The 10,009-nt window shown below is 44.6% G+C and overlaps 1 pseudogene; it reads left to right on the top strand.

Moving 5' to 3' along the window:
- Nucleotides 1–7,198: 7,198 nt before the first annotated feature.
- On the top strand, nucleotides 7,199–8,551 carry LOC112425444 (small ribosomal subunit protein eS27-like; annotated as a pseudogene).
- The last annotated feature ends 1,458 nt before the right edge of the window (nucleotides 8,552–10,009 follow it).

The raw sequence follows: 10,009 nt of genomic DNA, 5'->3' as shown, positions 1-10,009 counted from the left end.
ACAAGCTCATATTCTTTTATGAAGTAAATATCAAGTGATTGTATATTTTGTATCCAGCAACATATCCACCCCAATTTGTTTATGGGTCAAAATGTATCAATTGTATCCCTAGTGTACATCGTGGTATCATATTGTGATATGGCATTGAGAATATGTTTATTGTTTTGCTAAAAATATATAGCTATTTTCAACAAGGGTACCATTCAATGGAGACAGACAGTTTTTTTCAACAAATAATGTTGGGAATATTGGATATCCACATTCAAGAAAATAAAATTGGACCCTTACCTTACACCATGTGGTGGTTAATTTTATGTGTTAAACTTGACTGGACATAGGGATGCCCAGATAGCTGGCATCATGTCTGGATGTGTCTGTGAGGGCGTTTCTAGAAGAGATTAGCATTTGAATCAAACTGAGTAAAGATCACCCTCACCTGTGTGAATGAGCATCTTCCCATCGTTGAGAACCTGGATAGAACACAAAGGCAGAGGAAGGGCAAACTTGCTCTTCTTTCTGGAAGTGGGATATCCATCTTCTCCTGCCCTTGGACATTAAAGCTCCAGGTTCTCAGGCCTTCAGACTCAGATTGAATTATACCACTGGCTTTCCTGGTTCTCCAGCTGCAGCCCACAGACACCACACTCTGGGACTTCATGACCTCTCTGTTTGCATGAGCCAACTGCCATAATAGATCCCCTCTTACTTATCTATGTATATCCTGGGGAGAGTGAAGTATATGCATAGGTTTCTAACTGAGAAGAAAACAAGAGGCTATGTTTCTGCACGAATGTTTTATTCATGTGGGTGGGGCTCTGCTGAGCTGGCTTTTATAACTTAAAACCTTTTCACTGGGAGGACAATGCCAAAGTCTAGCAGAAGCAAGCTTCAGAAAGAACAACAGCTCCAACCCCACCCGTTTTTCCATTTAAGGGAAAAATTAGCTTCTCTGAGACCTCTCCACCCTCCTCTTTGAGTATTTGGATGGGATTAAGACAGTCATTCAGGGAAAAGGGGCATCTCAGAGCTTGGAAGAGAGGAGGCACAGTCAGCTGCCACAAGCCAGTTGAAAATAAAACAAGAGATTTCATGACAGACGGAAGAGCCTGGTGGCTGGATTTGGTAGGTTATATCCCTGGAAATTCAGAGCTGCAAATTAGAGCCATGGACTCTTCCCTCTTCCTTCTTCCTGGATTAAAAATAATAATAGACTGACTATCCTGGCTAACACGGTGAAACCCCGTCTGTACTAAAAATACAAAAAATTAGCTGGGTGTGGTGGCGGGCGCCTGTAGTCCCAGCTACTTGGGAGGCTGAGGCAGGAGAATGGCGTGAACCCGGGAGGCGGAGCTTGCAGTGAGCCGAGATTGCACCACTGCACTCTAGCCTGGGCGACAGAGCGAGACTCTGTCTCAAAAAAAAAAAAAAAAAAATGTTGAAAACAAAAAAAGGAAGTGGCTAGGCACAGTAGCTCAAGACTATAATCCCAACACTTTGGAAGGCAGAGGCAGGGGAGCCACTTAAGCCCAGGAGTTCAAGACCAGTCTGGCCGACATAGGGAGCCAGTGTCTTTACAAAAAATTTTTAAAAATTGGCTGGGCGTGGTGAGGTGCACCTGTGGTCCCAGCTACTTGGGAGGCTAAGGTGAGAGGATCACTTGAGCCCAGGAGGTTGAGGCTGCAGTGAGCCGTGATTGCACCATTGCATTCCAGCCTGGATGACAGAACAAGACTTTGTCTCAGAAAAGAAAAAAAGAAAAGAAAAGGAAGTAACATCCTTCCTGGTCTTTTGAACTGGTGGGCCACCCCTCCAATGCACACCACCTTAGCCCCTCAGAAAAGAAAGGTGAGCAACATAACAAAGTTTGGTTTCTTTGTTGTTTTTTGTTTTGAGACAAGGTCTTCCTCTGTCACCCAGGGTGGAGTACAGTGGCATGAACACAGCTCACTGCACCCTGGACCTCCTGAGCTCAAGCAATCCTCCTGCCTCAGTCTCCCCAGTAGCTGGGCTCACAGGCATGTGCCAACACACCCACCTTATTTTTAATGATTTTTTTTTTTTTTTTGAGAGGGAGTCTTGCTCTGTCACCCAGGCTGGAATGCAGTGGTGCGATCTTGGCTCACTGCAAGCTCCGCCTCCCGGGTTCACGCCATTCTCCCACCTCAGCCTTCCAAGTAGCTGGGACTACAGGCGCCCGCCACCACGCCCAGCAAATTTTGTCTTTTTTTTTTTTTTTTTTTTTAGTAGAGATGGGGTTTCACCGTGTTAGCCAGGATGGTCTCGATCTCCTGACCTTGTGATCTGCCCGCCTCAGCCTTCCAAAGTGCTGGGATCACAGATGTGAGCCACTACGCCGGGCCTTGATGATTTTTTTTTTGAGGGGGTTGGGGTCTTGACATGTTGCCCAGGCTAGTCTCAAACTCCTGGGCTCAAGTGATCCTCCACCTCAGCCTCCCAAAGTGTTTATTATTTTATTTAAAGGGCTTATGTGGAGTTGAAATAGCCAAAAACAAAAACAAACAAACAAACAAAGAAAAAGAAAAAAGCTAAAAGGTTTGTTTGGTAAAATTTTAAGTAGTTTTCCTTCCTCCTATTCAGAATATATGTTGAATTATTATAATGAGATAACTAGATAAAAATTACTTTCTATAACATTAGATATAACCCCATCCTGACTAACACAGTGAAACCCCGTCTCTACTAAAAATGCAAAAAATTAGCTGGGCGTGGTGGCGGGCGCCTGTAGTCCCAGCTACTCAGGAGGCTGAGGCAGGAGAATGGCATGAACCCGGGAGGCGGAGCTTGCAGTGAGCTGAGATCAAGCCACTGCACTCCAGCCTGGGCGACAGAGCAAGGTTCCGTCTCAAAAAAAAAAAGAATAAAAAGGATATAACCAATCTTTGTGTTGCTGTTTTGAAAAGGTCAGGTTGTGTTAGCATGGTGCTTCAGTTATTTGCGATAGTTATGAAACTATCTCAAAATTCAAATGCTTGTATCTTGTCTTCTAAAGGCTTAGGAAAAATAGACTGCAAACAGGGCAAAGGTTGCAGCATGAAAGTAAATATTTAGATTGCCTCTTAACTCTGCCAGGTGCAATATTCCTGTAAAATAGTGATACCGAAACCAGCTCTGGAGATGGAAAGTAGAATCAGGAGGTTTGTTTTACGATAATGTTAATACCCTGATCCCAAGTATTTGCTTCTGATAACTACTTTCCTATTCTCTTACTCAATATTTATACCTGAATCCCCATTCTCCCAGTTCTCTGAATGGGCTCTCCCATCATATACTCCTAATTTCATTCACATGTCCCACAACAGTTTCACCAAGGATGTGTTCTATTTTCTTCAGAATCTTTTGACTTAGAGGATCTGCGAATGATTCACTGAAGCACTCCCTCCCCACTGCTACAAAACATGTGTGAAACCTGTCTCTTCCATTTTTTTTCTTTCTTTCTTTTTTTTTTTTTTTTTTTTTGAGATGGAGTCTCGCTCTGCCGCCCAGGCTGGAGTGCAGTGGCTGGATCTCAGCTCACTGCAAGCTCTGCCTCCCAGGTTTACGCCATTCTCCTGCCTCAGCCTCCCGAGTAGCTGGGACTACAGGCGCCCGCCACCTCACCTGGCTAGTTTTTTGTATTTTTTTTTTTTAGTAGAGACGGGGTTTCACCGTGTTAGCCAGGATGGTCTCGATCTCCTGACCTTGTGATCCGCCCGTCTCGGCCTCCCAAAGTGCTGGGATTACAGGCTTGAGCCACCACGCCCGGCCCTTTCTCTCTCTCTCTCTTTCTCTTTCTTTTTCTTTCTTTTTCCTTGCTTCCTTCCTTCTTTCTTTCTCTTCTCCCTTCCTTCCTTCCTTTTCTTCCTTCCTTCCTTTCCTTCCCTTCCTTCCTTCCTCCCTCCTTCCTTCCTTCTCTCTGTTTTTCTTTCTCTCTTTCTTTCTTTCTTTCTTTCTTTCCTTCTTTCTTTCTTTCTTTCTTTTTCTTTCTTTCTTTCTCTTTCTCTCTCTCATTTCTTTCTTTCTCTCTCTCTTTCTTCTTTTTTTTTTGAGATGGAGTCTCACTCTGTCTCCCAGGCTGGAGTGCAGTGGTGTGATCTTGGCTCACTGTAACCTCTGCCTCCTGGGTTCAAGCGATTCTCCTACTTCAGCCTCCCAAGTAGCTGGGATTACAGGCACCTGTCACCACACCCAGCAAATTTTTGTATTTTTAGTAGAGACGGGGTTTCACCATGTTGGTCACACTGGTCTCAAACTCCTGACTTCAGATGATCCATCCACCTTGGCCTCCCAAAGTGCTGGGATTACAGGCATGAGCCACCGCCCAGCTGTTTCTGCCATTTTCTACCCAATTTATAGACACCCAGGTTTGGAGTAGAGAGGACAAGTACCAAGCACAAGGCTTGGGTACTGCGTACCCAGAAAACACAGTTGCAGGTCTCAAAGGAGTCTTGGCCTTGTTGCTTAACTTCTATACTTTAAATTTTTTTTTTTTTTTTTTTTTTTTGAGACGGAGTCTTGCTCTGTCGCCCAGGCTGGAGTGCAGTGGCCAGATCTCAGCTCACTGCAAGCTCCGCCTCCCGGGTTCCCGCCATTCTCCTGCCTCAGCCTCCCGAGTAGCTGGGACCACAGGCGCCGCCACCTCGCCCGGCTAATTTTTTGTGTTTTTAGTAGAGACGGGGTTTCGCTGTGTTAGCCAGAATGGTCTCGATCTCCTGACCTTGTGATCCGCCCGTCTCGGCCTCCCAAAGTGCTGGGATTACAGGCTTGAGCCACCGCGCCCGGCCTTACTTTAAATTTTTTTGTGACCTACTTTACTTATCTGGCCAGCCCAACCAGCAGTCCAACAGTAACATCTGTTGCCCTAGATAAACTCCACCATCATTAAGCCCCCTATCAGATTATGTTATTTTCGTATCCAAAGATAATTTAGCTGAGATTATTTTCCGGAATATATATATATATATTTTTTTTTGAGACGGAGTCTCGCTGTGTCGCCCAGGCTGGAGTGCAGTGGCCGGATCTCAGCTCACTGCAAGCTCTGCCTCCCGGGTTTTTATGCCATTCTCCTGCCTCAGCCTCCCGAGTAGCCGGGACTACAGGCGCCCGCCACCTCGCCCGGCTAGTTTTTTGTATTTTTTAGTAGAGACGGGGTTTCACCGTGTTAGCCAGGATGGTCTCGAACTTCTGACCTCGTGATCCACCCGTCTCGGCCTCCCAAAGTGCTGGGATTACAGGCTTGAGCCACCGCGCCCGGCCTCCGGAATATATTTTTACAACTCTTCTGATGAACAAACAGATGGATTTAGCCAAGTTCAAAACTAAATCAAATTCAAAATATATAAAGAACTCCTACAACTGAACAACAAAACGAGCACAGCCCGATATAAAAATGGGCAATGAACAGCTGGGCACGGTGGCTCATGCCTGTAATCCCAGCACTTTGGGAGGCCGAGGCGGGTGGATCATGAGGTCAGGAGATTAAGACCATCCTGGCTAACACAGTGAAACCCCATCTCTACTGAAAATACAAAAAATTAGCCGGGCATGGTGGCGCACACCTGTAGGCCCAGGTACTCAGGAGGCTGAGGCAGGAGAATCGTTTGAACCCGGGAGGCGGTGGCTGCAGTGAGCCGAGATCGTGCCACTGCACTCCAGCCTAGGTGCCAGAGTTAGACTCCATCTCAAAAAAAAAAAAAGGGGGGCAATGGATTACAGGTGCACATGATCATGCCTGACTCATTTTTGTATTTTTGGTAGAGATGGGGTTTCACCATGTTGGCCAGGATGGTTTCGAACTCCTGACTTCAGGTGATCCACCTGCTTTGGCCTCTGCAAGTACTGGGATTATAGGCCTGAGGTATCGCACCAGGCCTGCATCTTATTTTATCATTTAAATAATATTTAATTAAATCATACACACACACACAGTAACAAGTACAAGTGGGAATAACAGGTTTAGGTACAACACAACCATTGCTAACCAGCCAACTCCATTGTTGAGAGCAGAAGTAGTGTCTAGGAAGAGGCCTGCTAGGGTGCTGAGGGCATTGTAAGATACTTAAACTGAGCTTGTATGTTTTAGAATTACCCGATATTTTTTAAATGGCCTCTATTATTATTAAGTAAATAACTATCAAATTTCATAAGATATGAATTATTTGAGGACTGAAACTGTGTTAGAACAGCTTTGGTCTCAAATAACAGAAACTCAAATCAGCTTATGCATACAAGGGAATCTTTTGACTTAGAGAACTGAGAAGTTCAGGAGCTGACTTGGCTTCAGGGTTCCCTCTCAGTCTGTTTCTCTCGTCTTCACTGCTTCTCACAGCATATTTTAGTCTCATGCTCTCAAGTTTAGACTTTCTCTGTGTAACTGTGGAAGATGGCTGGTGTCAGCTCCAGTACATAAGCACATAGTGGGTTAAAGGGAAGTGACTCTCTTCCAGCAACCTTCTATCATGTCTCTGGAAGCCTCTGATAGGCCTTGATTTGGGTTATGTGTCCATCTTTGAACCAATCACCACATCAGATGAGCCAGTCTGGATCTCATATCCACTAATGCGTGGGCAGAACATAATCCCATCAGGACCTCACAGAGTGGAAGAAAGGTAAGTTTTGTTTCGTTTTTGAGATGGAGTCTTGCTCTGTTGCCCAGGCTGGAGTGCAGTGGCGTGATCTTGGCTCACTGCAAGCTCTGCCTCCTGGGTTCATGCCATTCTCCTGCCTCAGCCTCCCGAGTAGCTAGGACTACAGGTGCCTGGCACCATGCCCAGCTAATTTTTTTGTATTTTTAGTACAGATGAGGTTTCATCGTGTTAGCCAGGATGGTCTCAATCTCCTGACCTTGTGATGCGCCCACCTTGACCTCCCAAAGTGCTGGGATTACAGGCATGAGCCACTGCACCGGGCTGAAGAAGGGTAAGTTATAAATGAAAAGCTGCATGTGTGCTCTTAATAGAAGCTAGTCATGGAAAACCCACAGATGCTTCTGGCATAGACCATGCCTTTGTTACCAAAATACCAGGTATTCAATCTAAGTCCTGCTCCTCACAGCACAGAAAGCCAATCACTGAGACAATGAGTACTGCCGAGGAAGAAGGCTTTAATTGGGTGCTTCAGCTAAAGACATGGGAGCTAGTCTCAAATTCATCTCCTGACTGACTAAAATTAGGGGTTGATCTAGCAGGGAAGAAATGTAACTATGCATGGGAAAACAGGAACTCAACTCAGGAGGGATAAGGAAGCAATCATGATGAATGAAGGGCCTGGTGTCTTCATTGTCTGGATGCAACGACCTGGTGAGTTTCAGTTCTTTTCAGTTCTTTTTCTTCAGGCTTTTTGAAGGCTTTTGAGGATCCTTTCCTGAGGAAGGAACTCAGATAATACAAATGTAAGTTTCAAGCTTAAGACCAGAACTGTCTATGGGACTATTGAGTTGGTTTCACCTTAGCTATTCTTTAATTCCCTCCTAAGACCAAGCCCATGGAAGCAGCTTGCCCTTAAATATTGAATGACTCAACTGCTAGTAGCACTTTATTCTTCCAAACATTTTTACAGACTGATAAGGTTTGAATGTTTTGTCTCTTCCAAATCTCATGTTGAAATGTGATCCCCACTGTTGGAGGTGGGCTTGTGGTAGGTGTTTGGGTCATGGGGGCAGATTCCTCATGAATGGGTTAGTGCTGTCCTCACAGTGATGAGTGAGTTCTCGCTCTCAGAGCTGTCATGAGCTCTAGTTGTTTTAAAAAGTGTGGCACCTCCTCTACCTCTGCCACTCGCTCTCACAACGTGACATGTCTGCTCCTGCTTTGCCCTCTGCTATGAGTAAAATCTCCCTAAGGTCTCACCAGAAGCCAAGCAGATGATGGTGCCATGTTTCCTGTACAGCCTGCAGAATGGTGAGCCAGTTAAACCTCTTTTTTTTCCTCTCTCTTTTTTTCTTTTTTCTTTTATTTTGAGACGGAGTTTCACTCTTGTTGCCCAGGCTGGAGTGCAATGGTGCAATCTCGGCTCACTGCAACCTCCACCTCCCGAGTTCAAGTGATTCACTGGCCTCAGCTTTCCGAGTAGCTGGGATTACAGGTGCCTGCCATCACGCCCAGCTAATTTTTGTATTTGTAGTAGAGACAGGGTTTCACCATGTTGGCCAGGCTGGTCTTGAACTCCTGACCTCAGGTGATCCGCCCACCTTGGCCTCCCAAAGTGCTGGGATTACAGCCATGAGCCACTGCAGCCGGCCACCTCTTTTCTTTATAAATTACCCAGTCTCTTTCCAGCGGTGACAACCTACCCACAAGAACGTCTCTCTCACAAAAGATCTCCTTCATCCCTCTCCAGAAAAGGAGAAGAGGAAACACAAGAAGCAGCGCCTGGTGCAGAGCCCCAATTCCTACTTCATGGGTGTAAATGCCCAGGATGCTATAAAATCACCACAGTCCTTAGCCATGCACTAACAGAAATGTTGTGTGTTGGCTGCTCCACTGTCCTCTGCCAGCCTACAGGAAGAAAAGCAAGGCTTACACAAGGATGTTCCTTCAGGAGGAAGCAGCACTAAAAGCACTCTGAATCAAGATGAGTGGGAAATTATCTCAATAAACACTTTTTTTTTTTTTTTGAGACTGAGTTTCATTCTTGTCGCCCATGCTGGAGTGCAGTGGCGTGAGCTTGGCTCACTGCAACCTCTGCCTACTGGGTTCAAGCAATTCTCCTGCCTCAACCTCCTGAGTATCTGGGATTACAGGCATGCGCCACTATGCCTGGCTAATTTTGGAGTTTCATCATGTTGGCCAGGCTGGTCTTGAACTCCTGACCTCAGGTGATCTCACCTCAGCGTCCCAAAGTGCTGAGGTTATAGGCGTGAGCCACTGTGCCTGGCCTCAATAAACACATTTTGGATAAAAAATAAAAAAATAAATTACCCAGTCTCTGGTATTTCTTTATAGCAATGCAAATGGACTAACACACAGACATTATTTTATTGTGAGTGGTAAAGGCAGATTAAATGACTTGCTTAAAATTACACAGCTGCTACTTGACTTCAAATTATACTACGAGACTACAGTAACCAAAACAGCATGGTACTGGTACCAAAGCAGATATATAGACCAATGGAACAGAACAGAGGCCTCAGAAATAACACTACACATCTACAACCATCTGATCTTCAACAAACCTGACAAAAACAAGTAATGGGAAAAGGATTCCCTATTTAATAAATGGTGATGGGAAAACTGTCTAGCCATATGCAGAAAACTGAAACTAGACCCCTTCCTTACAGCTTATACAAAAATTAACTCAAGATGGATTAGACTTAAACATAAAACCTAAAACCATAAAAACTCTAGAAGAAAACCTAGGCAGTACCATTCAGGACATAGGCATGGGCAAAGATTTCATGACTAAAACACCAAAAACAATTGCAACAAAAGCCAAAATTGACAAATGGGATCTGATTAAACTAAAGAGCTTCTGCACAGCAAAAGAAACTATCGTCAGAATGAACAGGCAACCTACATTGTAGAATGGGAGAAAATATTTGCAATCTATCCATCTGACAAAGGTCTAATATCCAGAATCTACAAGAAACTTAATCAAATTTACAAGAAAAAAACAAACAACCCCATCAGAAAGTGGGCGAAGGATATGCACAGACAGTTCTCAAAAGAAGACATTTATGTGGCCAACAAACATATGAAAAAAAGCTCATCATCACTGGTCATTAGAGAAATGCAAATCAAAACCACAATAAGATACCATCTCATAACTGTTAGAATGGTGATCATTAAAAAGTCAGGAAACAATAGATGCTGAGAGGATCTGGAGAGAAATAGGAACGCTTTTACACTGTTGGTGTGAGTGTAAATTAGTTCAACCATTGTGGAAGATAGTGTGGTGATTTCTTAAGGATCTAGAACCAGAAATACCATTTGACCCAGCCATCCCATTACTGGGTATACACCCAAAGGATTATCAATCATTCTACTATTAAGACACATGCACATGCATGTTTATC

This window comes from Macaca nemestrina, chromosome 6, assembly GCF_043159975.1.
Source record: "Macaca nemestrina isolate mMacNem1 chromosome 6, mMacNem.hap1, whole genome shotgun sequence".
Taxonomy (NCBI): domain Eukaryota; kingdom Metazoa; phylum Chordata; class Mammalia; order Primates; family Cercopithecidae; genus Macaca; species Macaca nemestrina.
The sequence above is the reverse complement of the archived record's forward strand: the minus strand, read 5'-3'. Positions and strand labels throughout refer to the sequence as shown.